Source organism: Oncorhynchus tshawytscha, linkage group LG05, assembly GCF_018296145.1.
Source record: "Oncorhynchus tshawytscha isolate Ot180627B linkage group LG05, Otsh_v2.0, whole genome shotgun sequence".
In the NCBI taxonomy this organism is placed as follows: Eukaryota; Metazoa; Chordata; class Actinopteri; order Salmoniformes; family Salmonidae; genus Oncorhynchus; species Oncorhynchus tshawytscha.
In genome coordinates this window covers 41,723,644-41,742,133 of record NC_056433.1, presented here as the reverse complement: position 1 = coordinate 41,742,133, position 18,490 = coordinate 41,723,644, and the positions used below count along the sequence as shown (strand labels likewise).

The window sequence follows — 18,490 nt, the reverse complement described above, 5'->3', positions numbered from 1 at the left end:
AAAGTAAGCCCCACAACTTCATGTAAAGTTACCATCTAGTTTAACTTAATATTTCGATTTACATGAAATTGATGTAATTGCTTGTAACCCAGTTGAGGTAATTTGGCATTTTCAAAGTAAAAAATATAATTGGAGCAAGAAAAAAAAAGTTTTGTTTACAGGAAATATTTGTTTGTATTTGTTATTCATTAGAAAGGGAAATTAAGTTAAGTGTTGGGAGAAATAGGTTGCACCAACTGGAAATAGTATTATAGTTTCTGTAATAATCAAATAAAACAGCTGGCATTGAATCCTATGTTTGGTTTCAAAAACCTAACTAATTTACTTGTAACCAGGTGTAATTTTTGGTTGATCCAAAGACACATTTGTTACAGTTTCGGTTATAATATGCCAAAAAGGATTAAGGCTCCCATATTGTCCTCAAAAACCCTGATATGTTTAACGACCGTGTGATGCAATAATTACATCGTTTTGTGTTGTGATAACACGTATTTCTCATGACTGCTCTGAGGATGCGGGACAAATGGAATGAGCATTATGCGCCTCGGAGCTATTTAAATGAGGCCGACCAGAGAGAAGGGGGAGAAAAGTGTCACAAAAATCAGGGAGGCGACTACACAACCCCCATGACGCATTATGGCAGCAGTCAAGTGAAGGTGAAAACAAGAGAATGCTTTGCCGACTATTGTTAATGCCGCATTCAAGCAGTGGAAGATCTGTATCTCTGTATTACCCACGCTCTATTTCCCTCCATACCTTGAGTTCTGCTGCCTCCACACTAGAGAGAGGGAGAGAGACTGGAATATGCCTGATGCATCATCTCAAGTGGAAAGTCAAGCTATAGGACAGGGGTAGGCAACCCTGGTCCTGGAGTGCCGCAGGCAGGGGTGCAACTATGGTTTTAGAAGTAGGGGACATAATTATTATTGTTATATATATTTTTTTTTTGATCCAGTCAGATAAAACACTCCAAACAGCCTATCCAACCGCTCGGAGGCGTCCATATGGTCTTAAAGCACACCGTTGCCTCGTTTGTTTCACATTCCAATGATAAAACTTGGGGTAACAGAGGGCCCCCGGAGCGGCGCTGCGGTCTAAGGCACTGCATCACAGTGCTAGAGGCGTCACTACAGACCTGGGTTCAGTCCCAGGCTGTATCACAACCGGCCGTGATCGGGAGTCCCATGGGGCGGTCCATAATTGGCCCAGCAATGTCCGGGTTAGAGGAGGGTTTGGCCCGGGGGGACTTTACTTGGCTCATTGCGCTCTAGCGCCCCCTTGTGGTAGGACAGGCACCTGCAGGCGGACCTCGGTCGTCAGTTGAACAATGTTTCCTCTGACACATTGGTGCGCCTGGCTTCCAGGTTAAGAGAGCGGGGTTAAGAAGCATAGTTTGGCAGGTCATGTTTCGGAGGATGCATGACCTTTGACCTTCGCCTCCAGAGCCCATTGGGAATGAGACAAGATCGAAATGAGACAAGATGATTGAAAAAGGGGGTAAAAAAATGTTTTCTTCAGAATGTGGGGGAATATGCCCCCCATGTCCCCAGTGAAAGTTGTGCCTCTGGCTGCTTGATTACATTCAGTTATTTTTTTAGATTACGTTCCCCTTAAGAGGCATTAGAAGAAGACAAACATAGATTTTACCAATTGAACGTCACCTATTGCAGGATAAATAAATGTTAAAGTTTACATAGCTGGCCATATATGGATGTAAAATGTTACTATATGGGTTGGTTATGTAGGCTTCTTCTAACACATCGCTTTCTACTGCATACAATAATACGATTAAATTATGTCTTTACATTAATGTACAGTGCCTTGCGAAAGTATTCGGCCCCCTTGAACTTTGCGACCTTTTGCCACATTTCAGGCTTCAAACATAAAGATATAAAACTGTATTTTTTTTGTGAAGAATCAACAACAAGTGGGACACAATCATGAAGTGGAACGACATTTATTGGATATTTCAAACTTTTTTAACAAATCAAAAACTGAAAAATTGGACGTGCAAAATTATTCAGCCCCTTTACTTTCAGTGCAGCAAACTCTCTCCAGAAGTTCAGTGAGGATCTCTGAATGATCCAATGTTTGACCTAAAAGACTAATGATGATAAATACAATCCACCTGTGTGTAATCAAGTCTCCGTATAAATGCACCTGCACTGTGATAGTCTCAGAGGTCCGTTAAAAGCGCAGAGAGCATCATGAAGAACAAGGAACACACCAGGCAGGTCCGAGATACTGTTGTGAAGAAGTTTAAAGCCGGATTTGGATACAAAAAGATTTCCCAAGCTTTAAACATCCCAAGCAGCACTGTGCAAGCGATAATATTGAAATGGAAGGAGTATCAGACCACTGCAAATCTACCAAGACCTGGCCTTCCCTCTAAACTTTCAGCTCATACAAGGAGAAGACTGATCAGAGATGCAGCCAAGAGGCCCATGATCACTCTGGATGAACTGCAGAGATCTACAGCTGAGGTGGGAGACTCTGTCCATAGGACAACAATCAGTCGTATATTGCACAAATCTGGCCTTTATGGAAGAGTGCCAAGAAGAAAGCCATTTCTTAAAGATATCCATAAAAAGTGTCGTTTAAAGTTTGCCACAAGCCACCTGGGAGACACACCAAACATGTGGAAGAAGGTGCTCTGGTCAGATGAAACCAAAATTGAACTTTTTGGCAACAATGCAAAACGTTATGTTTGGCGTAAAAGCAACACAGCTCATCACCCTGAACACACCATCCCCACTGTCAAACATGGTGGTGGCAGCATCATGGTTTGGGCCTGCTTTTCTTCAGCAGGGATAGGGAAGATGGTTAAAATTGATGGGAAGATGGATGGAGCCAAATACAGGACCATTCTGGAAGAAAACCTGATGGAGTCTGCAAAAGACCTGAGACTGGGACGGAGATTTGTCTTCCAACAAGACAATGATCCAAAACATAAAGCAAAATCTACAATGGAATGGTTCAAAAATAAACATATCCATGTTAGAATGGCCAAGTCAAAGTCCAGACCTGAATCCAATCGAGAATCTGTGGAAAGAACTGAAAACTGCTGTTCACAAATGCTCTCCATCCAACCTCACTGAGCTCGAGCTGTTTTGCAAGGAGGAATGGGAAAAAATGTCAGTCTCTCGATGTGCAAAACTGATAGAGACATACCCCAAGCGACTTACAGCTGTAATCGCAGCAAACTTGGCGCTACAAAGTATTAACTTAAGGGGGCTGAATAATTTTGCACGCCCAATTTTTCAGTTTTTGATTTGTTAAAAAAGTTTGAAATATCCAATAAATGTCGTTCCACTTCATGATTGTGTCCCACTTGTTGTTGATTCTTCACAAAAAAATACAGTTTTATATATCTTTATGTTTGAAGCCTGAAATGTGGCAAAAGGTCGCAAAGTTCAAGGGGGCCGAATACTTTCGCAAGGCACTGTACCTGCTGGAGCGCGTGCTACGTGTGGGTGTTGTTATCGTGACCAGTGAGCTGAGATAAGACATAGCTTTACCTAGCAAAGACTTATATATGACCTGGAGCCAGTGGGTCTGGCGACAAATATGTAGCGAGGGCCAGCCGACCAGAGCATACAGGTCGCAGTGGTGGGTGGTATATGGGGCTTTGGTGACAAAAAGGTTTGGCACTGTGATAGACTGCATCCCATTTGCTGAGTAGAGTGTTGGAGGCTATTTTGGAAATTACATCACCGAAGTCGAGGATCGGTAGGATAGTCAGTTTTACGAGGGTATGTTTTTTTCGGGGTGAGTGAAGGAGGCCTTGTTGTGAAATAGGAAACCGATTCTAGATTTAATTTTGGATTGGAGATGTTTAATATGAGTCTGGAAGGAGAGTTTACAGTCTAGCCAGACACCTAGGTATTTGTAGTTGTCCACATTTTCTAAGTCAGAACCATCCAGAGTTGTGATGCTAGTTATAACCGGTGGAACTAAGAACAGATATAGCCCTTGCACTCCAGACCTGACTGCGCTCGACCAGCACAAAAACATCCTGTGGCGGACTGCACTAGCATCTAATGGTCCCCGCGATATGCATCTTTTCATGGAAGTCAGGAACCAATACACGCAGTCAGTCAGGAAAGCAAAGGCTAGCTTTTTCAAACAGAAATGTGCATTCTGTAGCTCTAACTCCAAAAAGTTGGGGGACAATCAATTCACATATGGTTTCCAGGGCACAGCTGGGAGCTGAGGGGGGTATATAACAGGCGGAAACAGTGAGAGACTTATTTCTGAATAGAATCATTTTCAAAATTAGAAGCTCAAACTGTTTGGGCATAGACCTAGAAAGTATGACAGAACTTTGCAGGCTATCTCTGCAGTAGATTGCAACTCCTCTCCCTTCACAATTCTACTTGACGGAACATGTTGTAGTTTGGGATGGAAATCTCCGAATTTTTGGTGGCCTTCCTAAGCCAGGATTCAGACACAGCAAGGACATCAGGGTTGGCTGAGCGTGCTAAAGCAGTGAGTAAAACAAACTTTGGGAGGAGGCTTCTGATGTTAACCTGCATGAAACCAAGGCCTTTACGGTTACAGAAGTCAAGAAATGAGAGCGCCTGGGGACACGCAGGGCCTGGGTTAACCTCCACATCACCCGAGAAACAGAGGAGGAGTAGGATGAGGGTACGGCTAAAGGCTATCAAAACTATTTGTCTGGTGCATTGGGGACAAAGAATAAAGGAGCAGATTTCTGGGCCTGGTAGGATAGATTCAGGGCAAAATGTACAGATAGGAGGGGTATGGTAGGGTGTGGGTACAGTGGAGCTAAACCTAGGCATTGAGTGACGATAAGAGAGGTTGCATCTCTGGACGCACTAGTTATGCTGGGTGAGGTCACCGCATGTGTGGGAGGTGGGACAAAAGAGGTATCTGAAGCATGTTGAGTGGGACTAGGGGCTCTGCAGTAAACTAAAACAATGATAACTATCCTAAATAACAGCATACAAGGCATATTGACATTAGAAATAGACATTAAGTGAGGCATAAAGCAATCACAGGTATTGATTGGGGGAGCTAGCTAAGACAACAACAGGTAAGACAACAACAGCTATTCAGCTAAGACAACAACAACAGGTATAATGGAGATGAATGGGCAGAGAGGGTCAGTTAACTACACACAGGGCCTGAGTTCGAGGCTGGGGCCGACAGTTAAACAAAAATTTAAAAAATGCAGTACCGTGATTAATGAACAGTCCAGCAGGCATCAGCTATGTAGCCAAGTGATCATAGGGTCCAGTGAACAGCAATAGATGAAACAGGGAAGCCGCTGGGTAGTCGTTACTACGCTAGCAAGCGGGAGACACAGCGTTAAAAAAATAATAAAAAGTTAGCAGGGTGGGGCTAGTAGAAGTGTCTGCTCCGATGTCCGGCAAAGGCCGGTTGAGGGCATAACGGATGGAATTACGTATGCAGATGAGTCATAATGGAACGGCAGGGCTCCATGTCGACAAAGGGTCCAGGCCAGTTGGCAAAAGAGGTATTGTAGCTAAAGTAATTTTGTTTTGCTAGCCGGGAGATGAGCCTGACTCGCAGCTAACTGGTGCTAGCTTCAGGACAAGGGCGTTAGCCACTATAGCCACTCGGTAGCAGCTAGCCAGCAGCGATGATCCGATGCAAAGGTCCAGAGCTTACGGCAAGAATCCGGTGAAGAAGTGGATTCTAGTCGTGTTAGTGAAGAGTCCGGGAGGCATCAGCTGTGTAGCCGAGTGATCACTGACCAGTGGCTCAAAGCTAGCTTCGGGGCTGGGCCACTCGGTGGCAGCTAGCTAGCTGTGATGATCAGGAGTAATGGTCCATGGCTTACGGCAGGAATCCGGTGTTGTAGTGGAGAAACAGTCCAATACTGGCAGGCTGGCAAGTATTATCTAGGCTAAAAGCGGCTGGTGTCTGTGCAAAAGGTAAAGGCCGCTAGCAGTGGCTAAAAATGACTAAATAGCTAGTAGCTAATTAGCTGTTTAGCTTCTGATGGCTAGCTTCTGATGGAGGTTCTGGCTATAAGGTCTAAAAATAGCCGATCCGTATCACATTGGGTGAGGCGGGTTGCCGGAAGGTATAGTTAATTTAAAAATGGAAAAAGAGATTGAAATAAATTGAAATATATACCAAAAATACAAAATGTACAGAGCGACAAACAACGGTAACCTGACAAAATGACGACCGACCCGTAGCACTCACGTCTTTAGCCAGGAAGTGCTTTGAAAGGCTGGTCACATCAGCACCATTATCCCAGGAACGCTAGACCAACTCCAATTTGCATACCGCCCCAACAGATCCACAGATGATGCAATCTCTATTGCACTCCACACAGCCCTTTCCTACCTGGACAAAAGGAACAATGACATGAGAATGCTATTCATTGACTACAACCCAGCGGTCAACACCATAGTGCCCTCAAAGCTCATCACTAAGCTAAGGACCCTGGGCCTGAACACCTCCCTCTGCAACTGGATCCTGGACTTCCTGACAGGCCAGCCTGAGGTATAGGTAACAACACATCTGCCATGCTGATCCTCAACGGGGTGCGAGCTCAGTGCCCTCTTGTACTCCCTGTTCACCCATGACTGCATGGCCAAGCACGACTCCAGTACCATCATTAAGTTTGCTGACAATACAACAGTGGTAGGCCTGATCACCAACAACGATGAGACAGCCTATAGGGAGGAGGTCAGAGACCTGGCAGTGTGATGCCAGGATAAGAACTGCTCCCTCAACGTGATCAAGACAAAGGAGATGATTGTGGACTGCTGAAAAATGCGGACTGAGCACGCCCCCATTCTCATCCCCAGGGCGTTAGTGGAGCAGGTTGAGAGCTTCAAGTTCCTTGGTGTCCACATCATTAACAAACTATCATGGTCAAAACACACCAAGACAGTCATGAAGAGGGCACAACAACACCTATTCCCCCTCCGTAGAGATTTGGCATGGGTCCTCAGACTTGGCATGTGTCTTCAGATCCTCAAACATATCTACAGATGCACCATCGAGAGCACTGGTTGCATCACCGCCTTGTATGGCAACTGCTCTGCCTCTGACCGCAAGGCACGACAGAGGGTAGTGTGTACGGCCCAGTACGTCACTAGGGCCAAGCTTCATGTCTTTCAGGACCTCTATACCAGGCGGTGTTAGAGAAAGGCCCAAAAAATTGCCAAAGACTCCAGCCACCCTAGTCGTAGACTGTTCTCTCTGCTACCACATGGAAAGCAGTACCGGAGCGCCAAGCAATGGTCCAAAATAGCTTCTACCCCCAAGCCATAAGACTCCTGAACAGCTAATTAAATGGCTACCCAGACTATTTGCATTGTCCCCCCACCCCCATTTTTACGCTGCTGCTACTCTCTGTTTAGTATCCATTGCATAGTCGCTTTACCTCTACCTACATGTACATATTACCTCAATTTCCTCCACTAACCTGTGTCCCCGCACATTGACTCTCTACCGGTACCCCCCCTGTATATAGCCCCCTTACTGTTATTTTGTTGTTCCTCCTTAATTATTTTCATTTTATTTATTTTTTACTTTAGTTTATTTATTTATTTACTTTAGTTTATTTTAGTAAATACTTTCTTAACACTTTTTTTTGTTAAGGCATTTTACTGCAAGATCTACACCTGTATTAGGCACATGTGACAAATACAATTTGATTTGATTTTATGCAGATGTTGCAAAAGTGCATTTTTCACTGGCTGTCCACTGGTTTCAATAACAGTGATTGATAGGCAACTTAAACTTCTTCAATTCAAATCAAATCAAATGTATTTATATAGCCCTTCGTACATCAGCTGATATCTCAAAGTGCTGTACAGAAACCCAGCCTAAAACACCAAACAGCAAGCAATGCAGGTGTAGAAGCACGGTGGCTAGGAAAAACTCCCTAGAAAGGCCAAAACCTAGGAAGAAACCTAGAGAGGAACCAGGCTATGTGGGGTGACCAGTCCTCTTCTGGCTGTGCCGGGTGGAGATTATAACAGAACATGGCCAAGATGTTCAAATGTTCATAAATGACCAGCATGGTCGAATAATAATAAGGCAGAACAGTTGAAACTGGAGCAGCAGCACGGCCAGGTGGACTGGGGACAGCAAGGAGTCATCATGTCAGGTAGTCCTGGGGCATGGTCCTAGGGCTCAGGTCCTCCGAGAGAGAGAAAGAGAGACGGAGAGAGAATTAGAGAACAAACTGACGCACACTTAGATTCACACAGGACACCGAATAGGACAGGAGAAGTACTCCAGATATAACAAACCAACCCTAGCCCCCGACACATAAACTACTGCAGCATAAATACTGGAGGCTGAGACAGGAGGGGTCAGGAGACACTGTGGCCCCATCCGAGGACACCCCCCGGACAGGGCCAAACAGGAAGGATATAACCCCACCCACTTTGCCAAAGCACAGCCCCCACACCACTAGAGGGATATCTTCAACCACCAACTTACCATCCTGAGACAAGGCTGAGTATAGCCCACAAAGATCTCCGCCATGGCACAACCCAAGGGGGCGCCAACCCAGACAGGATTACCACATCAGTGAATCAACCCACTCAGGTGACGCACCCCTTCCAGGGACGGCATGAGAGAGTCCCAGTAAAGCCAGTGACTCAGCCCCTGTAATAGGGTTAGAGGCAGGGAATCCCAGTGGAAAGAGGGGAACCGGCCAGGCAGAGACAGCAAGGGCGGTTCGTTGCTCCAGATCCTTTCCGTTCACCTTCCCAGCGCCTCTCCTGAGCCAGACTACACTCAATCATATGACCCACTGAAGAGATGAGTCTTCAGTAAAGACTTCAAAGGTTGAGACCGAGAGACTTGCGTCTCTGACATGGGTAGGCAGACCTGTCAATGACACTTCCAGCCACTTTAATCATGGGAATTGATGTGAAAATGGAGCTCACTTTAAACATAGGAGAAAGCTCTACCTCCAGCTGTTTGCTTTAGAAATTCTAGGGACAATTAGGAGGCCTGTGTCTTCTTGACCATGTATAAGAGCGTACGTGTAGGTATTACTGCGGCAGGACCAAATCAGAGACATAGGTAGGAGCAAGCCCATGTAATGCTTTGTAGGTTAGCAGTAAAACCTTGAAATCAGCCCTTGCTTTGACAGGAAGCCAATGTAGAGAGGCTAGCACTGGAGTAATATGATCAAATTTTTTGGTTTTAGTCAGGATTCTAGCAGACGTATTTAGCACTAACTGAAGTTTATTTAGTGCTTTATCCGGGTAGCCGGAAAGTAGAGCATTGCAGTAGTCGGGTATTTTCTGTGTACCAGGGAGCTAGTTTCTTATGAGAAATGTTTTTAGTTTTTAGGGGTGCAACTGCATCTAGGGTATTGCGCAAGGTTAAAATGAGTTCCTCAGTTAGGTGGTTAACTGATTTTTGTCCTCTGGCGTCCTTGGGTAGACAGAGGGAATCTGGAAGGACATCAAGGAATCTTTGTGTTGTCTGTGAATTTATAGCACGACTTTTGATGTTCCTTGGTTGGGGTCTGAGCAGATTATTTGTTGCAATTGCAAACGTAATAAAATGGTGGTCCGATAGTCCAGGATTATGAGGAAAAAAATTAAGATCCACAACATTTATTCCATGGGACAAAACTAGGTCCAGAGTATGACTGTGACAGTGAGTGGGTCCAGAGACATGTTGGACAAAACCCACTGAGTCGATGATGGCTCCGAAAGCCTTTTGGAGTGGGTCTGTGGACTTTCCATGTGAATATTAAAGTCACCACTTTCCATGTGAATATTAAAGTCACCAAAGATTAGAATATTATCTGCTATGACTACAAGGTCCGATAGGAATTCAGGGAACTCAGTGAGGAACGCTGTATATGGCCCAGGAGGCCTGTAAACAGTAGCTATAAAAAGTGATTGAGTAGGCTGCATAGATTTCATGACTAGAAGCTCAAAAGACGAAAACGTCTTCAACCATTATTGGGTTCAAATACACATTTAGATTTGTGACCAGCCATCCACAACAACCACAATCCGTAAGGCGCAAATAGCTAAATGAGAGAGCAGTAGTATGATTCACATCAATGCACCATGTAGATGTCAATAATAAGTGATATCCGTATCGTTTTAGACTACACCACTTCTGTCATCCTTACCTACAAGCGTTTATTGAAGTGGATGATCTTTGGATTCCAACAGCAGTCGCACCATTGGAGACATAGCTTGGACTTTAGACTACGAAAGCCTATTCCTGCTCTTTTCCCGCGATCCATCACACATTTGGTGTGCCATCATACTGGTCTCTGACTTGTGGTCAGACTCGCTCAGGTCAGACTCGCTGTGGTCAGACTTGCTCAGGTGGAACCACCTTAAACTTCCGCCTTTTTCAATGCTTGAGAAAACCAATAACTGTCAAAGATTTGTTTTCGCGAACATCCTTCCTGAATTTAAAAGTAATCCTTGAAGTAATCATCTATTTTTTCAAAAGTATCTGTAATCTGATTACAATATTTTAGCTGGTATTTTAGCTGTTTTTTTTTGTAATCCCTTACATGTAATGGATTACATGCCCATGTCGCCAATTCCTAAATCCGCTACTGTTTATATTAGTCTATAAATAAATCTCTTTGCCAAAATGTGTCATCTCTCCCATGTCTTATTCGACTAGTATTTTTGAAAGTGTAAGGATAATAATTCAGCCATAGTTGTTCTGAAATGTTTATTGCTTGCCAACATTTTACTCCCTTCTCTATGTTTAATATAACACACATACATGAATTATTCATTTTGGTTGCCCATCCTGATGTGAAGTTTATGCTATAGAAAGAATTTGACTCTGATGTGTGCCACAGAAAGTATTTGACTAGCCACAAAATTAAGGAAATTAGAAGGGGGGAGAATTCTGTCAGGGGGGAAATTTTCAGCACAACACCTGTCAATGTTGACTTTTGCCAAGTATTACCAACCAGAATGAATCCTACCTTTGAACCACCCGATCCTCCTGGGGTAGTTGGAAAGGTGGTTGTACATGGCTGGCAAACCTTAAAAAGTGATTTCATGTTTTCAAGGTTCGACATGACTTATTTGTTTGTTGGTGATGATGATTGACAAAGTTTTTCACATGCGCCTTACTTGTGATTTTAATTTTTTAACCCTTATGCCAAGAGGTCTGTATCTTTTGACAAGGTTGCTTAGTGTTGGCTTACGGGCATTACACAATTATTTACAACTATTTATTGTCACATGCTCTTACGTAAGCATACAAGGATTTCAGAACTGGCAGCAGACATTCTACATTTTAAAAATAATATATAGTAATAAACAAAAGTTCCAAAAATAACTAGCTAAAAATATATAATTTCCCAGTGTGCCTTGCCTTTTCAAGTGAATTGTAGTGTTACCACACATGACAATAATTGTTAGTGACAGAGACATGATTATTGAAATACAGTATTTCCTTGAAAAAGGTCTGTGGTGGTCCTAAAGTGAGTATATAAAATCCATGTTATGTACAACGTAATGCACTGAATTTGTAATTGTATTTGAATGTGAAATGAAAATAAAAATGATTTAAAAAAAAAACACTACAAAAATATAGACAAATGTGATCATTGAAATGAAACTCCATAACAATACATACACTACAGTTCCAAAGTTTGTGGTGACTTAGAAATGTCCTTGTTTTTGTGAAAGAAAGCACATTTTTGGTCCAATAAAATTACATCAAATTGATCAGAAATACAGAGTAGACACTGTTAATGTTGTAAACTATTGTAGCTGGAAACGGCAGATGTTTTTATGGAATATCTACATAGGCGTACAGAGGCCAATTATCAGCAACCATCACTCCTGTGTTCCAATGGCACGGTGTGTTAGCTAATCCAAGTTTATCATTTTAAAATACTAATTGATCATTTATTAGCCTTTTAAAATGCTAAACTTGGATTAGCTAACACAACGTGCCATTGGAACACAGGAGTGATGGTTGTTGATAATGGGCCTATGTAGATACTCCATAAAACATCTGCTCTTTCCAGCTACAATAGTCATTTACAACATTAACAATGTCTGCACTGTATTTCTGATCAATTTGATGTTATTTTTAATGGACAAAAATGTTGCTTTTCTTTCAAAAACAAGGACATTTCGAAGTGACCCCAAACTTTTGAACTGTAGTGTGTATCACAAGGCCTTACTCTGATGGCCTAGTTTTACCCTAATACAGTGGCCTAAAACTCATGGTTTACTACAGGCCACATTAGGCCTGCTAGTCACATTATGCTGGCTTGCAAAGTGATGTGTAATTGCTATTGGAATCTAACTAGAGTTAAAGGTCCTGAACAGTCATTCTGAAAAGTACTTTTTCTCTCATGGCTAACTACCATGAAGTTTGAAAAGAGGCTGAGTGGACGAGGAGCTTATATTCGTGAGCTCGCCTTGACTGACAGCTCTTTGAAACGCCTATGTCAAGCAACTTGGATGCAGTTAGCAGTAAAATCATCTGAAGGAAATTTGGTGATACATCAAGCATATATTATTGTATGAAATTGTATCAATGATATAATTTGGTATGTATTTTGTGATGCAGTTCACAGCAGCACTGACATGAGTTGACTTTACAACTGCGTCAGAGTTTTGAACGACCCCCCCCCCCAAAAAAATATATATATTTTAATGATGGGCATGGTTTGATGGGAATGTTTTACTCTCCACAGAGTAAAACTGACAATCACTCTCACGCTCAACACTGGTTGTTAACACCAACAGTGGGGTTCTTTAACACCATTGAGTGTTAATATCACTCTTAAAGCACTTACACATGGGCTGCGGTAAACAACAAACAGCAAGAAAATCTGTTTACCGTGTGTAGAGACCAGCGGTCCTGGTTATTGTCAGCTAATTTCATCTTTTGCTGCTTTGGGTGCTGAAGCTGCTCACAGGAGCGAACACCCAGAACTGCGGGGCTTGCAAAACTGTTTGCATTTTGCTGCCTGCCACCCTACTCCCACCGAAGTCTATGAGACCTTTGCAGCTTATCGTGGCCTGTCTGTAAGTGCCTTTACATAGTTAATTTAACTCCTGAATCAACACTAGAATTGTTATACTGAAAAATCTCTACTAGGTAACACTGGCCAATTTGCTGTGTACATTTGTGTTGCCCTATTTCATCTATCGTGCTTTTGTCTTTCTCTGAGATGAATTGTTTCTCAAAATTAATAGTAGCATAATATTAGACTACTATTTGTCATTCCGTTATTTCAGCAATGTGTTACTTTTCCTCTCCTGGAAATTGTGAACACTGCACACATTCAGTGCTATTAGGGAATCCTTGGGACGTCTCCACCCTAAACCCTTGCCTTAACTCCTACCCTTACACTAAACATAACTCTTACCTTTAAACCATTTAAATGTCAATGGGGGTATGTATGTCCCAAGGATACCAGATAGCAGATACACACTGCACAATGCACACACATTCTTGCACACAGACCAATTTCGCGCAGGAGGGGCCTCTCATCTCAGTTCTCGTGCTAGTCCAATGGAACAAAGACCAGCCTTATCAATTTATGCTTGCCTAGCCAATGGCGCGAGTCCTCGTAGATCACATGTTGGCTTTCTCTCATGCCTTTCCACACTGTGTACAATCGTGGGATTGTGGCATCACTGAAGATCTGAAACCGGCGGGTTAGGACGTCAACAACAGCCAACAAATTATTAGAAATGAAGACCATTTGTGAAATGAAGATTTTCAGGTTCCTGGCCACATATGTTCTCATGTATTTTCGAACGGACTTTCTCTGACTGTTGACCGCGGAAAACCGTGAACGGTAGGTGCATCATCTTAAAATACTAAAATGAACCGTAAATATTGTTGTTACTTAATTCAGATTGATTTTTTAAAATCAGATGCGCATTTATCAATGGTGGCTCTTTTTTTTCTCCACACCTTGCATCACAAGTCCTGTATTTGCACGCTGTGAGTTAAAATGCCTTTATCAAATGTTATTATTGAGGCTTGTACTTGTGAGTTTCACGCATATAGGCGTAGGTCTACCTCTCCTTGGATTTGTTATCAACTGTTGGTAAAAAGTAGCCAATATTCTATTTTTGATTGGATATAGCCTATGTGATGTGCAGGGCATGACATACAGCCTAAATAAAGGCACTGCAAACTCGCTGACCCTAAGTGTGTGCAGACACGGCTGAGTGAGGGCAGTTATAACCCAACAAGAGGGCTGGAGCACTTGAGGTGCAAAGCTCTGCAACATGGATGGGGGGGTGGATCATCCATCCTCCCATCTCATTTATTTCATTTCCATGCAAAATGTTCTGACACAGTAGACTAATATGTCACGTGTCTCAATTATAAGAAAATAAGACTGAAGTCAGCAATAGACTAGCCTACAAGAAAGTCTCTCACTCCCAAACATGCCTTTGCTTGAGAGGGATCACATTCCAATTAATTTGACAGACACTGTATGAGGTCATGTCATTCTTTTCACCCTATATCGATTACCACAATAATATTTTGCGTCACATTAAAAGGGCTGTTTTTCTTGATTTTAAGCGCAATCAGAAAATAACTTGCCCGGTTGATTGACGTTTTGAAAGGCTTCACGTGGTTTTAATTAGGACCTATAAAATCTTTCTGTCCCATTCTCTGAAAAAAAAAAGAAAGTAGGGGGGGAGCAAAAACAAAAAACAACCCAACACAGAAAGTATTTTTTTAAAATTTTTTATTACCCCCATTTTTCCCTCCCTGTTTGATTCTGGTGGTATGCTCTTTTTTTCTTTGTCTGGCTCCTCTGTTATCTAAACCTCCCCCAACTGGTGCTGGCTGCCGCCCTAGACACCTGAAGGCTAGACATAATGATCAACAGAGTTCCAGTCAGTTTGGAGCATAGCCAGTTGTATTATTTTATTCTCCCCCCTGCTTCTACCTGCCTGCCTCTCCCTCCTCCATCCACAATCAAGGAGCCAGCATGCTATGTTTGCATGGGGCCAGTTCCACTGCCGCTATGTATAGATATGGAGTCTGGCACACACACACACGAGGAAGGAAACATGAAAGACAACTCTGTTCCTGTCGAGTGTGTGTGTGTGTGTTTTCTGCCATGCTATTTTAGCAAGGCTCTGAATTTTTTTAAAAATAGCACCTAGTGTTTTTCGTCCAAACAGAGCGAGGGCTTATTCACACACAGTATGGCTCATTTTGAAAGCCAGAAGTTTTTTGTTGACTTGGATTATTAGCCTGTACATTCGCTTTTATTCATTCTACAGCACAAAAGTCTGGCATTATTTACCTTTCCGCCTCATGCGGTTGCCTCAGTGAATTGATCATGTTGTTTTAATTGGAACCTGCCCCTGTTTCAGCACTACATTGGTGGTACTGTTCAGGCCTTTGAAGATTTTCTACCCGTTTCGCCACATACTGCCATAGTGAATGTGTATGCTAGAGCATGCAGGTTTCTAATGCGAGACATGAACAAAAAGCTGACTTACCTCGGTCTCATTAGGACTAGTGATTTAATGAAAACGCTTCAATAATAAAGATCGTCTTTGGGTGAAAGCAGCTTTTGTGGAGCTAGCCTCAAATACAGAATTTTCTTACAAATTCAATTCATCCTGGTTTAATCTGATAATAACAAGCCTTTATCTATAATATAAAATATTTTTTTCCCTCATGGTTAAGTCATTCTTCTTGGGTCGCCTCAGAATGCCTTTATTGAGCTGTTTGCAGATTGTACCTCACATACCTCATTTTATAAGGACCAATCTTTTGATTTTTTTAGTTAACTAGGCAAGGCAGTTAAGAACAAATTCTTATTTACAATGACGGCCAAACACTTACACGGACGACACTGGGCCAATTGTACGCCGTCCTATGGGACTCCCAATCACAGTCGGTTGTGATACAGCCTGGAGTCAAACCAGGGTCTGTAGTGACGCCTCGAGCACTGAGATGCAGTGCCTTAGACTGCTGCGCCACTCAGAAGCCCCTTACATTGATCAAATAGACAATTTATATGATTTATTCATAATACAACCAAGTTCCATATTCAAACATTCAGCTGATGTTTAAGAGTATGTATAATTTATATGTGAATTATGTTGATATGTGTTCATCAAATTGTCAAAGTAATGAACATGTCTGATGCATGTAAAATGTGAAGGCAGCTCTAGATGAAAACCACTTGTTAGTTTTTACAGAGCATACTTTGAGTATCAAGACATTTAAAGACACACCTAGATCTCTGCTTTCATGCTTCCCAAATGACACCCTAGCCCCCATATAGTGCACTTCTTTTGACCAGATTCCTATGGGCCCTGGTCAAAAGCAGTGCACTATATAGGGAATAGGGTGCCATTTGAGATGTAATGATCCTTTGAAGGGGGCCATAAAATACTGAATGGAAGCCACAAGCTGTTTTTCCCTCCTGCACTTTGAAGCATTCTACCTGGAGATGAATAGGAGGCCCTCTAGAACGAAGGAGAGAGAAAAGCGTTTATTGAAGGCTTAAGAGGGGGGATGCTACATGGCTTATAGTCATATTATACTCACAGACTAGATAGTTTTGGTGCAACCAGTAGGCAATGTACCATGTGTGGTAGGTAAGCCATTGAGCTATCGTTCTGTTTGCGCTCACTGTTGAGGAAAAAACATTGACTTGCTATATTAGATGTTCAGTTTATTTGAATTACCTCTGTTGAATTTAGCAAAATGGCAATGAGTAGTGATTTTTTGTTGTTGCACTGGATTTTTTTGCCTCACCTATTCATTTAGCATTCGTCTTAACACAAAATTCCATTAGGGGTAAGTCGTAAAATCTTACATTAATATTTTTTCCAATAGTTATTTGGGAATTATATTAAATGTTTTTTAAGTCTATCAATAGTTCATAAATCTGTACTGAAATAAATTATCTTAATTCTACGATAATATAAAGCACATGCCGCTAATGTCATTGGACAATCACAGAGCAACAGTTTAGGATTTTTGTAGCAAGATGTATGTGGACTGAAGTCACGGTCAGGAATGTAAATGTAGGATTCATTCAGTTACCAATGTGTTATTTCCTGGGAAAACTCTGTGGCCATGAAGAGGTTAATTGTTTTAGAATTTCCATCCGAGGGGAGAAAATGGGCGAAGGGGGGATAATTGAGCTGCCGGTTGTTGAGTGTGTTATGGATTACTGCGCTTCTCCAAAGGAGAAAAGAAGAAGGAGGAGAGGGGGATCAAGAGAGAAAAAAATGCCCATGTTGTGCAATGCCGCCGCAGGGGTTTTCTGGCCTTCTCAGGAGAGTGAGCAAGTCCTTTCTAGCCCCCTGACCTCTTGCATGCTCCTCCCTGCTCCAGGTGCAAGCCCTCTCCGCCGGAGCTCACACACACCATTTATTCTTCACACACACTGGAGAACCTGGGGGAAACGCTGTGTGAGAACACGGATCCTTTTCACATTGCTTTTCTCCCCTTTGTGCCATTGTTTTGTCTCTGGGTAAAGATTCAAAGCAGAGAGGGGGAAGCAAAACTCAGATGGTATGACATGGTGTAATAATCACGAGCATAAAATCAAAGGCTTGTCATGTATAATTATTACACTGTTTGATAACGCCAGAGCAAATCAGCCCTGGGCCATAGTGAAGGCATCCTGATGCTATTAATGTGCTTTATCATAGAACACTAAAGCCCTGATGGACTGAACCATCTACAGTGCACCGCCAAGTGATTGTGCTGTAAGGTTAATGATTCAATTTACATACATCTGGATGGAGCAGCTAGACAGATCCTCTGCACTATTTCATGGAATTTCTGGAGTTGACATGGAAGGAGTTGATCATGTAGATCAATCAGACTTTTGGCTTCGTTAAGGTGAAATGTTTCGATATATAAACTTTTGAAATCAACTGTCTTGCAGTTGTCGTTTGCTAGCGGTCACAGAAATATGCAGAGGTGTAGATCTACCATAGGTCATTTTGAACCATCAAACCCACCGTTGCTGGGATTTAAATTGCCAGTCAATGGCATGTGCCATTGTTCTTTGTGAAGGCACCACTTAAGTGTGGATTACGCCAAAACCTTTCCAAAAGGAGGGGTCTACTTACCCTTGGGCTATCTGAAACTCAGCAGAACCAATGGATCAAAGAAATTCACCACAGAGAGAGAAAAATAATTAGTGTCCAGTCCACTTATGTGTCGCCCCTCATCTTGGAGCTCATGTTACAAATAGATAATTCCCAGTGTTCCTAGTGCGAGGATAGACAAAGTGATGCCTGCCGGCGATCAATAAAGGGAGCGCAGAGCAGAGGGATGTACTTTAAGAATCAAAGATGGTGGGTTATTGGCATGGCCAGTATTGTTCCCCGTCTGCTGGAATCAGATAACGCAACCGGGGCCTTGCAGAAAGGTCCTCCGTGGCCTCAGGCAGCACTATCAGACGGATATCCTTCCGACCGGCAGTATTAGAAGATTGGATCTGCGAGATGGGCAACCCAAAACATGTTGGGGTCGGGGGCCCCACTGTCCT

At 42.7% G+C, this 18,490-nt stretch overlaps 1 long non-coding RNA gene across 1 annotated transcript in view; it reads left to right on the top strand.

Annotated features, from left to right (window-relative positions):
* The first annotated feature begins 13,628 nt into the window (after positions 1–13,628).
* Positions 13,629–18,490, top strand: part of LOC112251774 — a 36,300-nt gene continuing 31,438 nt past the window's right edge. The window contains exon 1 of the long non-coding RNA XR_002953710.2: positions 13,629–13,792. This is a non-coding gene — a long non-coding RNA (uncharacterized LOC112251774). The remainder of the gene's footprint in view (positions 13,793–18,490) is intronic.